We start from the raw sequence: 17,661 nt of genomic DNA on the forward strand, positions 1-17,661 counted from the left end.
CAGCAGGTTCTAATCACTTCTGGAGAACCAGTAGCGGAAATTTTGAGTAGATTAGAGAACCGGCAAATACCACCTCTAACTGGAGATTTTACAGTATCCTTCCCCTGCCACGCCCACCAAGCCATGCCCACATAAATGGTAGTAAAAAAAATTGAATCCCACCACTGCATGGAAGGATTTATTTTCCTTGCACTCATCTGGTCACTAGCACTCTTTCTCAGACCCGAGGCCACTGTGTTGAACGTTTCCTCATTAGTCACAAAAGCTGATGAAATGAGATACTAGGAATGATCGATTGATTCAAACTTTTCTCAAACAGCTTAAGATGAACTTTTATTCCTATCGTGACACTCTGAGAGTGATTGGCCCAAAGACACCCAATGAACTTCATGGCTGACTTGAGAATGGAAAACAATGTCTCCTAGCACACCATCATTTATACTCTCACTGGGCTTTGTACTGGCTTTCTAAGGTCTGCTGACTTATAGAACCCTTTTTAGGACATTTTAAACTGCTTTTCTCAAAGTCATGAAGGAAGGTGGCTCTATAAATTGAATAAACAAACCAGGGTAAACCAACCAAGCAGCAGAAAGCCAACAGAAATTTCACAGAACATTACATTCTTTACAGGAAAACTGTTAAATGTGTGTAAAGGTGGTATTTGTGTTGCACTTGAGCGGATGCTGGGAACAGCACACATAAGACAATCCATAAGTGAAATTCAGGATAAGAATCCAGGATAATTTGCAGAAGTGCATTTTTCTCCCCTGGGACAACTTTGTTCAAGTCATTTCTCTTCCCCCCCCCCCACCTCCCCCTATAACTGCAGTTTCACAAAAATGAAGTGTGTTTTTAGTGTTGTGAGATTTGGCTGGAATATTTAAGCATATGTTTAAAGAAAGTGGCTTTGCGGAGGGGCGGGAGAAGAGCCCCAATTTGCTGATTGCTGCCTATAATGAATGGGAGAAAGTAAGAAGCAAATGTAGATAAAGACGCTTGATGGAAGTCCCAAAGGAGAGATTATAGGGAAAATGTGGCCAAAGAATTTCTATCCTACCTTGTGGCTACTGCCGATAGGGAAAGAAAATTTCTGAGAGAGAGCGGCTTGTGATGGAGATGGTTCTCAGTTCAGGATGAGTGGCCCCATTGCACCACACTGTGCCTGTGTGTGAGAATCTATGATAAATAATAAGAGTAAAAGAAAACATAAATTAAAATGGCTCCCAAAACATCTGCCTGATTTAAAAACTAATTACTTGGAAGGTGATCATTACCAGAAATTGCATACCTTTACCCACAGTGCTGTTCTGCTGCTCCCTCCTTTTCCTGCCAGATCCTTCTATCTCCTAATCACTATCCAGGACATCAGTATTCAGGATTATCTTTTATCACTTGCAGACAATAAACTGGACTTGACTCTCCCATCTCTTGATTAATAACTTCATTGGAGTCACATGTCAAAGAGCAATAAATCCTTACTAGAAATCTGGGAGCCAGGGGTTTTCAGTTATTAAAGGCACCCATCAGCCGGTATTCTCAGTATCAGAACAAAGGGGTGTCAAACTATGATGTGGAATGACACAAAAGGAAAAATTTCTGGCTAAACCAGCACTGTCATTTTGCTTGAAATTTAATGGCAGGAGATAATAGAAAGTCAAGGAGTTGACTTTCTTTTTACTAAAACTCCAGTTTTGGTAAATGAGAGAGATCCAAAATGGTGGCTCTGGAAATTGGGGACATAAGCCCACAAATCTACATTGGAGATGCCAGTACTCGAATTCAGACTTTTTAAATGGCCACGGAGAAACTGGGAATGATAATGCAGGGCCTATCTTATCTGCCATCTTCCCAGGTGGCCAAAAATAATTTCAAATGTGCTAGTGCTTTTTAACAAGGTCTCGGGAAGCCTTTGCAATCTTGTGATACCTGGGCATGAGAATACACAAATCTTACAAGATCATGTGTACCAATCATAAAATGTCATGAAATGTGCTCTTACAAGAATTGGAACCTTTTTTGGGAGAAAACTTGCATTAATGTGTTCCTGTGCCAAACAACAAAAAGTTGAAATCCCTTGCTGATTTACTTCAAAATACTGAATCTTAAGAACTTAAGTCCCAAATCATAGTAGCCTTCCTTAAATTGCTGCTGCCTGGATGAGCTGGAATTAGATTCCCTAGGGAATGTGTGACATCCAATGGAGACCATTATGCTGGATACTTTGGATACATCTAAGAAGGGTGTTTGGGAAGATGTGGAAAGAAAAGCTAGACCTTCTGAAGTTATTTTATCTAATTATTGAGGATTTGAGAAGAATTGAAACATTAAACAGTCTGATATTGTTATGCTTGGTATGAAGTTTTTAAAAAGTATTTAAGCTAAAATTAAGTATTTAAAAATAAGCCTAATTATCTCCAGGCTGAAAAACAATATGAATGGATTCCAAGAATTGAGAAGGGCAACAAGGCAATCCCAACTCCAACAGGCATGGACAATTGAGCAGGAAAGCATGAATGCTATACAATGGTTAGATTCCTGTTATGCTAAGAGAGTTCTGGGCAATTGTGCAAAGGAAAACACCAACCCTCACTATCATTTCCACATCCATTGCTGAATCCTGCACTTCTGGAAAATAAAAGACAGTGGATGAATTCTAAAGATGGTTTGTTGACACATTCATCTGCTCAGAAACAAACCAACAAACTTATAAGCTAGAGTGACAACACATTATAACCCACACTATAGTGTAGGTGTGTATTATCTATCATCTGTCTGTCTGTGTCTGTCTGTCTGTCTATCTATCTATCTATCTATCTATCTATCTATCTATCTATCTATCTATCTATCATCTATCTATCCATCCATCCAGAGAGAGAGAGAGAGAGAGGTGTGAATGCTACTGCTAAAATACTTCTAAAGAAAAATAGTTCCATGATGGAAAAGGTAAGTGGGATGACGTGTATAGATTTTGAAATAAATATTAACTTGCTCTATTGGGTTTATAAGAATAAACACTGCTATCAATAATGCATCTATTCATTATTAGCGTGGCAGCAGATCACTACAACTAAAATTGCACAAACAATTCCATTCACTCACATTCCCCTTTCTGTAACTCCATCCCATTTATCATTTATATTTAATGATGGCATGCCCTATCTTAATAGTTAATAGAGGTGGGTTTTTTTTTAAAGAAACGGCTCAACTTTTATAGAGCTTTATACACAAAGCACAGAGCTTGCATGACTGTAGGAAGTTTGGGGTTTACATTTGGAAGTAGCAGTTATTCCTCATAAGCAAATAAGCAAAGGGGAAGCCTGAGGCAAGTTCAAGAGTTAAAATTTGTGACTATGAAATTAACCAACTTGATGTCTTGTCATTTAAGGGTCTTCAGATGCTATGTGTTTCTTCTCTTAACCACATTCATTATTTCAATCACTTCAACTTTAATACAGAAATCAAAATCTGGTGGAAGATCATGTTTTATTTACTTAGTTTATATCTCATGTTTTTATTGAAGCCAATATGCTGAACAATCAACATGTTTTTAAAAAATGCATAAGGTAAAAGTATACAACGCACAGTATAAAGTTAAAGTATGTATTAAAATGAATAGCTTGTTAAATGATTCACACTTAACAAGCCAAAGATCTGAAGGCAGCCGTAAACCTTAACTTTGCAATCTCTGACACTTCTTCATTGGTCCTTCCACCCCAACAAGGCTTCAGCTCAGAATATAATGATTATGGGCTCCAGGAGAACAATTCCAACAAACACTCATGGGTCAAGTCTTGATTTTAAATTGAGCATATTTGAATTTATTTAAGGCTGTGAAAGCTTCTTAGACTAACATTTCAGATGCTGGCTATTTACTTTTTTTTAAGAAAGCAGAATAGGGAATGAATAACAGAATAAAATTAGACGGGACCTTGGAGATCTTCTAGTCCAACCCCCTGCTTAGGCAGGAAACCCTACACCACTTCAGACAAATGGTTATCCAATCTCTTCTTTAAAACTTCCACTGTTGGAGCATTCACAACTTCTGGAGGCAAGTTGTTCCACTGGTTAATTGTTCTAGCTGTCAATTGAAAGGTTAGGAATGACATTTTCATTGTACCAGCTTCTTTTACTAGGGCTTCCTATTTCTGTGCTACTGCCTATCATTTATGTGCAACTTTTTTTTAAAAAATCATATCCTGTGGACACCCGTGATTGAATGCAACATCAACACTGTCATCCCAGAACAGCAAGAGAAGATTAAAAAGTTTTAATCCAGTTTTGGAAAAATGCTATTTTAAACACCGAGGAGAATGCTCCCTGCTTGAATTTAGTGGTGGTGGTGTTTTGGTGAGCAATTTGAAAGTGCTGTGTTTTCCTCATTCTTGCTATCTCTGCCTCCAAAACAAGTGCAGAGGGGATATTTCAACAATTTATTATGATGATCCCCTTGAAGGCATCCTGCTGAAACGTGCAGGGTTAATGTCCTCTAAAATATCCCCCACTGCTGCTACTTTCAACTCAAACTGGCCGAATGTGAAGCAGCTGCAAACATTTTTATGATTCCCCATTATAACATGGCTGATTTTATTTTATTTTTTGAGCGGAATCCTGAAGCAGATTGCACCAACTTAATTCGCTTTATAATCTCAAATTGCAATGGTTAATTGAATCATTCCATGTTTAGATCTTGCTCTCCAATTCAACTTAATGGAGCTGATGAGTCTGGTACCTATACCATAGTGACTGGTTTCACATATTTCACTAAATTGAAATGCAGTTTGGTTTTGGCTTAGTCTGTGAACTCACCCAATTGTAGTTTTTAAACTACAGAATATGGCCCAGTATATGTTCAACAAACTATGGCTAAAACAAACTATTTCTTATCAGACTATGTAAACCCAGTCGAAACATTCAGAACCAGAATTTGGACCATTTTTAGGTTTGTCAGAGTGTAGTTTTCATACTGGCTATGTCTGATGGTGAACACCACTGAAAATTAGATCTGCCAACAAACTGTAAATAAATCTTCAACTCTAAATGCTTTCTGGTATCACAGACCAGAACGTATGAAATCCTGTTCCTTTTAGTGTTATGATATACTATTACAATAACACACACATTGCATATGGCAAGGTAGCCTTTGCCAAGTTGGGGTTTTCCAGATGTACTGGATGTCAATTTCCAACCAGCATCACCAATGAAACTGAACGCCAAAGAGCACCAAGTTGGAGAAAGCTTTTCTGTTGGGCAGATTGAGTCCAGACTCCAGAGACGTGATTAACCTTGACAAACATATATTGTCTGTCTACACATGCAAATTTTCCAACTTGTCAAATGATGGGCATACAGAGGAGTGCTGTAACTGCATTTTTCCAGAACTGGTCATAAAATGGGCATCAAGGTAGTTCCACTTTGCCTGCCACTTGACCCCTATTTTCAGAGACCAACATTGTTCCACAATAAACTACTTTCGGATCACAGCCCTCCAGTCCTTGCATCTCACGTGACAACTTAAATTGTCAGATTTAACGTTTTTATTATTTGTAATTGTGCTGTTCCTGGCACAATAGTCCTTGGCTAGGTCCTCTAGGTGCTAATGTAGTCGTAATAATCATCATAATCATCATAATAAGAGTGTCAGACTATAACTTAGGACTCCCTGGGTTTTGTCTGCCAGAGTCAGCCCCTGCCTATTATTAAAGTTGGGGGGAGGTCAGGGTTGTGTGCAATGAAGCAGCCACACTATAATTTAGCAATTACTGTAACCCACACTTGCAATTTGAATGGTTTTGTACAAATTCTTATCCGTGCTTTCTCTCCACTTAGTTTAATGCTTAATTTGATAAGCTGCTTTTAACCCACTCAGTGCTGGCTGTTATCCTAATGGCTGGAGGGAGAGAACAGTTACAATTAATCCAACAACCCAGAAACTAAGAGGCTTGGTTAGAGTCCTTGGTGGTCTGGCATAGGAGCTGGGAGAAGGGATTGGCTGTGTAACCTCCAGGAAGTCACCTTAAGCTCTCAGAGCCTCCCACACAGCACATCTATACCAGGTCATTAATTATTACCTACCTTGCAATGGGTATATTGAGGAATGAAGTGTAATTAGCAAGAGTTGGTATTAGGGGACTTAAATGCAATGTTTTATCCCCTGCTGTTCAGTAACTCGTATTTATCCCTTTCAATAGCATTTCACACAGGTTCAAGTATTTAGAGCTGTGATGCCTTCAAGCTCAGCAGTTAACCAGTCATTTAGAAATGAACTTGGTTATACTTGGTGCTATACTGCTGATATTAGTAGAAGATTTCTGTAGAGGAATATGGCTCATACACAATCCTTGCAGCCTTCCAATTTGGGACTCTTCTGCCTGTTGATGAAACTACCCAGAGTACATAAGAGCAAGAAGAATTTTTCTTTGCTTCAAGGTGGCAACTGGGCCTATCCTGGCATTGGCAGTCTCCCACTGTGTGGAGCAGGTTCTGACCAGTTCTGGAGAACCAGTAGTGGAAATTTTGAGTAGTTTGGAGAACCAGCAAATACCACCTCTGACTGGTTTTACAGTATCCTTCCTTCCCCTGCCATGCCCACCAAGCCACGCCCACAGAACCAGTAGTAAAAAAAAAATTGAATCCCACCACTGGTGTGGAGGTAGACAGACTTTTATGAAATAAGGGAGTCTTTTGTATTAAACACTAAACTTGGAGTATGGGGTGAGGTGCAGGGTTGTTGTCTGAATCTTGTGCTTCTAAAAGGATCTGTGGAATCTGCTGGTCCTCTAGGGCAACTGGCATATTGCAATAGTCAAGCATGAAATGACTAGGGCATGACTATCTGATTCAGAAAAGGTTGCATATGGGATGAAGCTGTGCATAATACCATCAAGTGGGGAAGTGCCAGCCAAGAGTTGAAATCTCCCCAGATTACGTGCCCTAATAACCATAGCCAATAAATCTTGGTAGATTATGCTGAGGATGGTTCCTTCCATCAAGCATAACTTCTAGGTACTGAAACAGGACTTCGGTAGCTTCAGTCAACCTATAATTGAGTAACATCAGCATACTGATGATAGGAAACTCCAAACTACTGGATGATCTCACCCAGAATTTTCATGTAGAAGTTGATAGGAGGGGAGAGAGCCTTGATATACTCTACAAAGGAGAGCCATGAGGATCAACCTCTTCTACACCAACCAATGCATGACCTCTTTGTAAAGTCAATATTACTTAACTACTTAATTACTACCTTAGATTTATGCAACAACAAAGTCAGAAAAAAAAACTTATGCACTGAGATTTCTTTATGCTACTGTTTCTCTATTCCTATTGAATTAGAAAAATCAGGCCAGATTAAATACACTGGCAGACTCTAACCTCAATTTTCCCTGTTCTGACTCTAGATGTAATATTATTGGCATATAATTCATAACTATTACTAGGATTTTTTAAAAAGAGATTACCTTGTATCTGCAGGAGTTGTGCTTGAAAAAAAAATCTGGAAACTACAGTTTGCACAAAATTTGATGAGAGTGCAGTAGTGCAGTGATAAGTGCAACCTAAAATACTTCGGTAACTTCATTAGTTTTGGCACTGAAGTGTTACCAATTGATAATGAGTAAGATTTAAATTGCTAGTTATCTTTAAGGTCCTTTAAATCTGGTTATCTAGGCACTGCCTTTTCTTACATTCATCAGCCCATCCAACCAGCTCAAAGAAAGTCATCTTCAAAATCTGCTCACTAAAGATTGTCACTTGATGGACCTTGAAAATGGATGTCCTCAGTAGCCACGTCTACTCTTCAGAACTTCCTCCTCATTCTGATTAACCTCAACCCATCTAGGCTTCAGAAAAACTTTGAAAATTTACCTATTCTATCTTGCAAAAAAGGAAGGATTTAAATCTGTGATTTAAAGGTTGGTATATAAGTGCATTGCTTTTGTAAGTATTTATGTCCTTGATATTTTACATATAGTTGAGGTCTGGGGTTTTCTGGGATTTTTTTTTTAACCTGCAGGAATGGATGGCATAGAACGAAGGAATCAATCAATCAAATCTTTTCTTTGGAATTAGAATGTTTAGTATGAAGCACCTCTAGAATTAAATAGTTCCACATCCCATCCCCTTGCTGCATGCTAAAATTATTTTTGCTCTTGAATGATGACATCTCAATGAGCAGCCCTCTGCCTTTTTTCCCTTCCATGTGCAACAGGTAAGCATGGGTAAAAGAACACATGGTGGTAGGGCAGGAGCCCTAGTGGCTCCATGCTTTCCTGGCACATTGAAGAATTTTAAATGGCAGGCAGGCAACATTTTGAGGTGATATACGTAACCGTTGGAGGCCAGATCTGGAGAGTAACAACTGAAATAATTATCTCTTCTGGCAACATGCCACCGAAAAATATTGGCTGTGAGGTGACCTTGAGATACAGGTGCTAGAGGATGGGGAATCCGGGCTTCTTTTAGCTGCACATGTGTTTTGAAAAGCCATTTTAACACATTTCTTCTATTTCAAACTCTCAAAAATGGGGCTGAGGTGAAACGAGTATTAACTTCTATACTGCAAGAAATGTCTGTGACCAAAGAACTCAAAGCCAGCAAGCAATAAGTAATAGAGCGGCCTGTGGAGTTTTATATTAAAACCATTCCTTCTGCTTCTGGTCCCTGATAGCTGCCACAGTGAGACCATTTCAATAGCTCTTCTCAGCACCTGTGTGACCCCCATCATTTTAACAAGGTCATAATCCAGTGGGAAGGAATCCAAGCGTTCAGTGTGTCATTTTTTTCTTCCCTCATGGAAAAACATTAGTTTTTTTCACAGACATACTTGCAGTTCTTACAGTCAATGTAACTTCAGAAAAATTCGCAACATCTTATGGAAATGTTCTTTTGGTCCCCTTCTTCCCCCATCCCATGGGAGTGTTTTCCCAATATTCTCATCTCTACAAGTTTATCCACACTTCTGCAATTTATCACCATATCATTTCCACTCAACAAAACCCTCAACTTCTCAGTTTTCCATTTAATCATTTGACTTGCTAGCCAGTAGGTCTGTACAAATCAAAATCTAATCTGAATAGATGATTTTCCTCAGAAAAAATATTCCTGTTCAAAAATGTGAACCAATTCTGAAAATCAATTTGATTTGGGTGTTTGAATGAAATTGTCAAATTATTTCAGTGTGGGTTTCCAATTTGATTAAGCAAAACTTGGTGCTACACATGCACAGAAACATTTGAGCTATACCTGGTTTGATTATTCTATGACTTGGAAAAGTCCATTCTAACTTGGAAATAAATTGCATTCGATAAATTGGATCTCTTAACTGAATATTCACACAGCCCTACTAGCTAGCTTCCCAAGGGCATTGACTGAATTTATAACAGACAAATAGAGGGAATTGTGGGAGGAGGGGTAGCAGAAGGGATGAAAGCAAATACAAAGAAGTTACTTTCTTCTCTTTTTATAGAAGAACATGGAGTTCTTGGTTGTTTCTCCCAGATTCTAAACATGTTCAGAAGCAACAAAAGATGGATCTGCAGATGGGGCAACATTCAGTACTGCTTACTCACCAACATCCCAGCACTTGAACTGGATGGAGTTGCATGAATGCTAAACAAAAGTTTTGCCAATCCAGTTAGTGCTTTATGTTTGCAGAGCGTAGGTAAAGGATGATGTACTTTTCTGGTTTACTGTAATCCAAATATTACATGAAAGGGAAATATTAAATGCAGAGGAAAGCTGAAATATAATTTCTTTCTCCCATTAAAACTGGAAAAATTATCTTAGTATGTTCATGGATTTTCTACAGTCTTTGGTCCCTAGCAGTCTTCTCCCACTCCCATATAGATGTTGGAACTACAATTCCCATCATTCTCAGCTACCATGGTCACAGCTTTGGGTATTTCAGTGTCCTTATCATAGGACAAACCATGAAACCCACCTGATAATTGTAATCAGGAACATTCATTTAGGTACGTTCCTATTAAAATGTGTAATTCGCTAATAGCATCTTAGCAGGCAGTCTACTTCATTTGATAAAGGGGCAACATTTCTTCTGCAGAAAATGAACCAGGATGAAATCTGAGGGCACTCCCTTTTCAAACAGCCATTTCAAAGGTGCATGGCCGATTCCTTGCCTTTCCTCTCAAGCACGAGAAAATGGCGGCACTGAACACTGTCTGCGGCTCTTCTCTCTTTCTTGCAGTGACACCGTTCCTGTCTCGCCTCTTGTCATCCTGACACAGATGGCTGTAAATCTCCTGGATGCCAATTTGGCGCCTGCAGGTTAGGCGTGCTGCCTTATTAGTGCTCGGTTTTGTCATTCAGCCATGTGGACCAAGAGGGAAAGGCAAATAGCGTTGCAGGCTGAAGCAAATTTACAGCCGGGCTTCCTTGGCTTATTTGCATAGCGCAGCTCTCCCTTTCCCCTACCATGTGCATCTTTGTGTAATTAACTAATGCCACATTCATCAGAATTTAATTCACGCAGTGCACAAAGATGCACAATGGCTGGGAGGGGGACAACAAATAGGCAGGCAATGCCTGGCAGGGGTACCTCTTCTACCTCAGCTTCAGCCTGAAGTTTGGCAGAGCTTAATTAGACTGTAGAATGCCATTAGATCATTATCCCCAATCCATGTGCTTGGGAAATATTTTACCCCCTCCCAGTCTGGATCTGACAATCACTACTGCCTCCCAGAGTTGGTAAGTTTGCCTTTGCGCATCCAAGGGCACGACAACATGTGCCTCCAAAATCTCCCTGATTGCCAGCAGGAACAGGCGAGCGGGTGTTGCAAAGAGCAACGTAGCATCTGCCAGGTTCCCCCGCTGTAATTGGATGTTGCATCTTCCAGAAATAAGTGAAAACCACAATCAGGCTGTAACATGCCCCTAGTAGGTCTAGTAGTTGTTAATGTGTATCTTGCTGGGATTCCTTTCTCTTTTTCCCCCCGGTTTTTAAATCACCTATTTTCAGAAGCAGCAGCTACTCAGGGATTGAAAAATAAATTAAATAAATAAACCAAGCTCCCTGGGGGCCACAGCAAGAATGTTTGTGGGAAGGGAGAAACAGATGGACATCTCTCTTCCCAACCCCAGCAAAGAGAAGTTTTAACGGGGAGGGGGGGACCCCCAAATCTTGACCAATATGAAGTGCTCACAGAAATCCGTAGAGCCTTGAAGACCCTTGACAAGCCCATCTAATCTTCAAGATAACTAATTGCCTGTCATTTAATTAGCATTGGTCTGCTGAGAGCATTAGGATCTTTGTATGTTGTGATTTCTCATTTCATTAATCCCATCTCCTCCCCCCAATATTTTGCAACAATTCATTTATCAACAGCGCATAAGATAAGTCACAAAGAGGAGGGGGAGGAAGCCTTTTTCTTTTAATTGATTACAAATGCGGTTGTAAGTTGATTGGAGAAAAAAAATCACCTTCAAAAGACCTCCCTTTTTCTGTTTTTTTCCTTTTTGCATTGGGAGGTTCGGTCTATTTGTTTACCACCCATCAAATAAAGCAAAAATAGAGTGGGTTTGATTTTTTTAAAAAAAATTAAAACGCGGAAATAATAGAGGCGGAGAGAAAGGCTAATTAAAAAACAACAACTCCTTTGCCAAAAACAAGACTGAGTCAAACAAAAGCAGCAAATACAGTGCCCAGCACGCTGAGATATTCAGTGCTGGATCGGGCTCTTTGCCAAGTGAATTCACAATACGCAGTTTCAATGTGTATGCAAAATGCCATTGTCTTAGCTAATGGTTGTTGCGGAAGAAACCCCACCATTTCTTGATTGCTGTGGAGGGTGAGTTGTTATGGGGAGAGAGCGGGATGGGTGGAAGATGAAAGCAGAATACCTATCTGGACAGGTTGGTGTCTTGTCTTATCTTTGCCCCACTGTTTTCTTTAAATCCAAAATGGCTGGTCATGTTCCCCCATGACTGCCCATTTGCAACTTCCTCTGCCCTATTTTCCTTTTCTTCCCTCCTGGTCTTCCTTCCTTCCTTCCCTCCTTCCTTCCTTCTTCTTTTCAGGGCTCCCTCTGTGGAACGTCATAGGTCCTGAGCTTGAAGGCAAAGGCTGTTTTCTGTCCGTCTGGCACATCGTGCCTGCAAGATGCCATCTCGCTCGCATTCTTCCCGACCATCCCAGCCAGGGTTGAGGAATCTGAAAGGCATTGCTGATGCTCCAGCCGCTTGATGCGCCTCGTGTACTCGAGTCGCCCGATTTGCATATGCCGTGCAGCCATACTTAATGAGTGTGAGTAATTATGCCAATCAGACTTTCGGGTTGTGTGCTGTTGTATTATTTGGGGTTTTTGTTTCTTCACCCGCCACCCGCCCCTGCCCAGCCGATGGCATTAAAACTTCACTACCTCTTTGGCAGAGGGCTGGGGAAGGGAAAAGGGGGGGGTGTATGTTGGCACAGCAACTGTTGTTAAGGGAGAAGAGAAGCAGCTGCCAGCCTGCATAGCAAATCTGCAAGACTTGGCACCATGCCAGCTTCCTTGAGGGTTTCAGAGGGATGGTATGTTGGACGGTAAGACTAGCTAATTAATCTTCCGGCAGGGAACAATGTAATATCAGGCAATTACAAAGGCAGAATGAAATTACAGTGGTGGGAAGGCTGGCATACGAATTTCTCATCAAGTTCTCTTCCTTGGCTCTACAGTTATAGATTTTTATACCTCGATATGAGCATTGGAAGAGGGTGGGGGAGGAGGGAGGAGGAGAAAGCAAGCACATTTGAGCCAAGTACACAGGGGACTTTTCATTTAGTTTGCCCAGAATAATTTCCACTGGAAACAATTTGGAAGCTGAGGCTGGGAGATCTAAGTGGAAATTGGAAGCTTACTTTTAAAAGATGTACAGGACTCTGGGTTTCATGTCTCATTTTTCCTCAGTGGGGCCCTTCGGGATAATGAAGAAAAGTGCCCTGCCTCTGACGTCATCGCAGTCACTGGAGTTCTGTGGTAAATGATGAAATATAGTCAAAACTTGCCTCGATTGGAAAGGCTGAGATGCTGATTGGCTGACCAGGTGAGGGGTTATTTCTCCCTCAAGGTTGGCAAGTAACAAATTCCACAGGTATTTCATTTCTATTGGGATGACATGGCCAACCTCCACAGCTCAGTCATTCCAGCCATTGGCAACTCTGCCACCACATGATGATAAGCCTTCTCTTCCCTTATAGGAGGGAAAACAGAATGGAAGAGGGAATACAGACTTTAAGGAGGTGAATTTCAGGTTTTTCCAGTATTAAAATTGGCCCTACTTCCCTGCTTCCCTTTCTTTGCAGAGCTTTTAGCCTTTGGTATCCTAGAGGAAGTTGAGGGCAAAAATTGGGGAGTTTAGAGTGATTAATGCACAAAAAAAGAAACATAGGTTATAATGACCCAGCCAAATCAGGCAGGATAGCAAACCTTTTTCCCCCCTCAAGACCTTGTTTTAAAGGGAGAAGAAAGCATGTACTATTTACTCTCTTCATTTATCCCCACCCCTAACAGCCCAATATTTTCCAATGAATATTTCTCAAAAGAGAAATATCGGTTTCTATATCTCAATCCTTATGTTTGCTAATTCAGGGACGCAGTAGAAATCCCTACTTGATTTGCTGAGCATCACAATTAAGAATGTGAATTCCGTTCTCTAGAACTCAGTCTTAGCACTGAGACTCTTATAAACATAAAGAAGTGATCTTTCTGGAGTTAATAGCCAATATAATCTAAATACTATATTTCCGGAGATTCTACCTTGCAGGATAATGCCTACAAACTTATAATGGAAAATGGAAATAAACATATGGTAAGATATTAGAAATAAGTCCCTTAGAAGATATCTCTTTATGATAGTAATATCAGAGAATGCTTTCCATATGGAAACTACTTCAAGTAAAAAACATCACCTTACTGATCTACTCAAACTCAAATTCCTCATAAAATTCTGAAGATTTTCTCTCAACCCCTAAATTACCCAGAGTCTAAAATTCATCTAATCTAAAACTGTTTCTTCCTATTATTTATGCTCTGTAAGGAGTAAAAGCCCTTGACTCACCTCCTGATATCAGTGTAGTTTTAGCTGCACAGCCAGAGGTGTGTTTACCTATCTTCCAGGATATTTTCCTGACTCTGCCATCACTCATCCAGCCTTGGGATTTCCTGGCATTCTCCCGATCAAATATTACCCAAACATATAGTACCTCATAGTTTCTGAGCTGAGACAGTGTTGACTAGATGCTGTTACCTGTTGAGATAATGCCACGTGTGGGGCAATACAAATGTTTGTAGTTTGTAGTTGACTCGTCATTGAATCAAGTTAATATTCACTGATCATTACTGATCCTGCACAGATATTAACATCACATATTTCTAGTAAATCTATATTCTGTTCTTGGGGTCATATCTAGTATTGATTCTTTTTTCATGGTTAGACTTGACCTATTGCATGAGCATGAGGTTTATTCTAATTAATGTCCTGTTAATCCTTATGACAGTAAAAAAAAAATATACTTAATTATTTCTGCTGAGCAAGCATCTTCCCTACTTTGCTGTTCTGTGCATTTCTGCAGAAACCTAATATAGTCCTGTTGGTCTGGATTAGACAAGCTCTAATACCAAGAGGCTAATACCAGGTCTCTGGGCTTGTTTGGATTGAAGATCTGTTTATAAGGTTAGATAAAGTTAATTATGATTCCCCCCCCCCCTGCTGTCCGTGAATGTGTGCATTTGTATATTTGTAAATAAGAAACCCACATCTTCTGAACATTAGGTCATAAAGTCTCTGGCACACCACAGATCAATTACTGCAAGTCAGGCTGTCACATCCGGTGAAATATGTCACATCACACCACTTGAAAATTGGAACCATACATGCATTCCTTTGTAAGAAACTTTGCAAGAATAGGGCATCGAGCAGGGTCGCAGTACAACTACTGTGGTCAGATTTCTGAGTTTCTTGATCACTTAGAGTTCAGGGAAGTTCTCTAGAAAAATATTTAGTACTTTAAAAAGGTAACTTCCTAAATAGGATCTGAAATTCTGAAAGTGACTATGAATAAATTCCAGATATGGACAGCTTTATGATGCCTTTTATAAATCAGCGGTGACCATGAAGGCATATTGGAATGTCCTCAAGAGAAAATGAGTTGTAAAACGTGTGGGGTTGTTAGCCTTTTGGGGTTGATTCATTACTGAATGCTGATTGCTTAGAATCTACTCCCAGCTTCTCAGGAAGGCAATAATGATGGTGAGCTAGGAGAATGGTCCCAACCTAAAGTTTTAGTTGGGCCATATGAAATAGTAAATAAAGAAAACAAGGAATATTGCGGAGAAATAAAATTTGCTCAATTTCTTGGAAGTAATTGGTTAAAAAGAAAAAAGAAAACAACCAACAAAATGATTTAAAAAAAAGTGCTTAGTGGAAAGAAAGAGTAGGGTGATTAGCAAGCAGATAAGTGATCCCAATTTCACAGGATTCTAACTAAAACTTGATCAAGGAAGGCTTTGTGCCACCCGGTTGTGGTTTTAGAGTATATGCAACATGTATGTCTAGTAGAAAAGGGATAACATTTGTGGAATTCTAATCACAGGATCTAATCTGGGTTCAGTCACGAGGACCAGAGGTTTAGTTTTCTGAGGTTTGGGACTTGTGGTGGAGCCCATTGTCAGGGAACTTCTCTCTACCATAGAATAGCTTTAGGCTATTCTATGCATAGTATTTATGTGGTGCCTGATTGTGTGTGGCTTTTTATTGGTTGATTCCTGATTGGGATGCTGGTGGCTGGCTATTAAGTTGTTGGCTGTTGTTTCATTGTGCTGCCAAATCATATACTCTAAATGATGATATTGTTAAGTCTCTCTCTACATCCTTTTCTTCTTCATGTAGATGTGAATGGAAAGAATAAAAGTGGTCCATTTGCCTTCTGGACATGAGATGGATTGGAACACTAGCTAACTTTTATTTCCCGATTTTCTTCCTTTTCTGTTTTTCTTTCCCTATCTCTTTGCTGAGGACCATGTTCCTAGAAAAGGAAAGGGAACAGTAACCAGCAAGAGATTTCCCCTTTTATTAATATGGAATTCTGCCAGTCCAAGCCTTGACAAGTAGGAATTTTAACCTGTAATAAATAAGTAGCATATTTATAAAAATTAATTCTGTGCCCTAACCATTATATCATAGGTTTTGAAATAAATTGGCTATACTGGGCATTCCAGTTGGTTTCATTGTGATAACTAGGTGAGCAGAGAAAATGGTAATCTTTCCTGCCATTTTCTTTTTCATAAACCCTTTCTCTTGCCCCATTCTTAAAAGACATATTTATTTAAATTTATCTTATCAACAAGTGCTTACCTCCAACATTACTGTAAGGGGGTGGAAGGGATGACTATTATGCTTTGATTATCCAAGGGACTTGCTGTGAATTTATTATTAGGGTTTTATGCAGTGCTTTAAACTTGGTCTCCAAAATCTGCTTCAGAATGTCGGCTACATCTTTGGGAGATGAATCTGAAACACTGACAACCTGATTTATTATATTATTTAAGTGGATAGGTTTATACAGTACCAACAAAAATGCTTAGTGGCCTGTTATCTGATATTTCTTAGTTATCTCAGTCTACTTCCTTCTGCAGATACTACTCTCTGCTGTGATTTCTTGGAGAAATTAGAAACATGTCAAATCAACCAAGGCTAAGAAAAGCAGTATGGGAGAGCCATATGGAAAGCTTCTGAAACAGGTGGAAGATGGTGTAATGAGGAATACTTGACACTCTCATTGGCTGACACAAAGCTTGATTAACACATAGCACCTGCTGGCTTCTTCATCTGTTTACCTGTTATAAGTTCTAAAATGGGATCAGTTTTAGATTACCAAGAGGGAAACTTTCCTTCTTTAAAAAAATGTATTATTGCCTTTTACTCTGCAGTCATAAATGATAACATAAAAGTAAAGCAAAATATACCAGAAAATAAATAAAATATAAAAATATCAAATAATAATAAATTAAAATCGAATAGAATATAATGGTAGAACAAAGTTCAATGACCTTCAACCTTCATCACATAGGACTTATATTACATGTCACCATAGTATCATTGATTCATAAACCTGGAAGGGAATACAAGAATCATCTACTCCAAATTGATGAAATTTCCCATAGAGTTGGTAGAAAGTCAATTCATATGTAGAAAATGGAAGAGTGTCTTTCACCGTGAATTACTTTCCATCCAAGTAAAGTATTAATCTTAGCTTCTGCTCATGCACAATAAAGTTTTTCATACTTTGATAGGTTCCAAAGTTTTGGAATACTGTATTATTCAACAAGATATTCCCATCTTTGTTCTTTATTTTTTTAAAGCTCTGTGTACAACTGTATGAATAGTATATCAAAGCTATATCAACACAGAGCAAGCCCATTGAACTATGTATGAGTCAGAGTCCTGTTCAATACATTGCACTTCCAAAATACAGAATCAACCCCTACTATGCTGCTCTGTGGTGCCTAATATACTCAATTTGCTGAGTTAATTTTACTTTAGGGGCATATAAAACTACTTCCACATACTTTTAGCCCATTGATCTGATAAAATAGAACATTTTAACTCATTATTCCAATACTTGCAAATTGTGCATCTCAATGCATCTTTTGCAATTGTGAATAAAAATAA

The 17,661-nt window shown here is 39.3% G+C and overlaps 1 protein-coding gene across 4 annotated transcripts in view; it reads left to right on the forward strand.

The window, feature by feature from the left end:
• Positions 1–11,670: 11,670 nt before the first annotated feature.
• The window catches only part of LOC148132168 (uncharacterized), a 264,613-nt gene continuing 258,622 nt past the window's right edge, over positions 11,671–17,661 (forward strand). For all 4 annotated transcript variants that reach the window (XR_015747651.1, XR_015747650.1, XM_087955713.1 and 1 more), the window contains exons 1-2: positions 11,671–11,801; positions 12,031–12,256. The gene's annotated coding sequence lies outside the window, so the exon portion shown is untranslated. The remainder of the gene's footprint in view (positions 11,802–12,030; positions 12,257–17,661) is intronic.

Source organism: Notechis scutatus, chromosome 2 (genome assembly GCF_049901735.1).
Source record: "Notechis scutatus isolate UNSWTSFEM ecotype Mainland chromosome 2, rNotScu1.2, whole genome shotgun sequence".
Lineage (NCBI taxonomy): Eukaryota > Metazoa > Chordata > Lepidosauria > Squamata > Elapidae > Notechis > Notechis scutatus.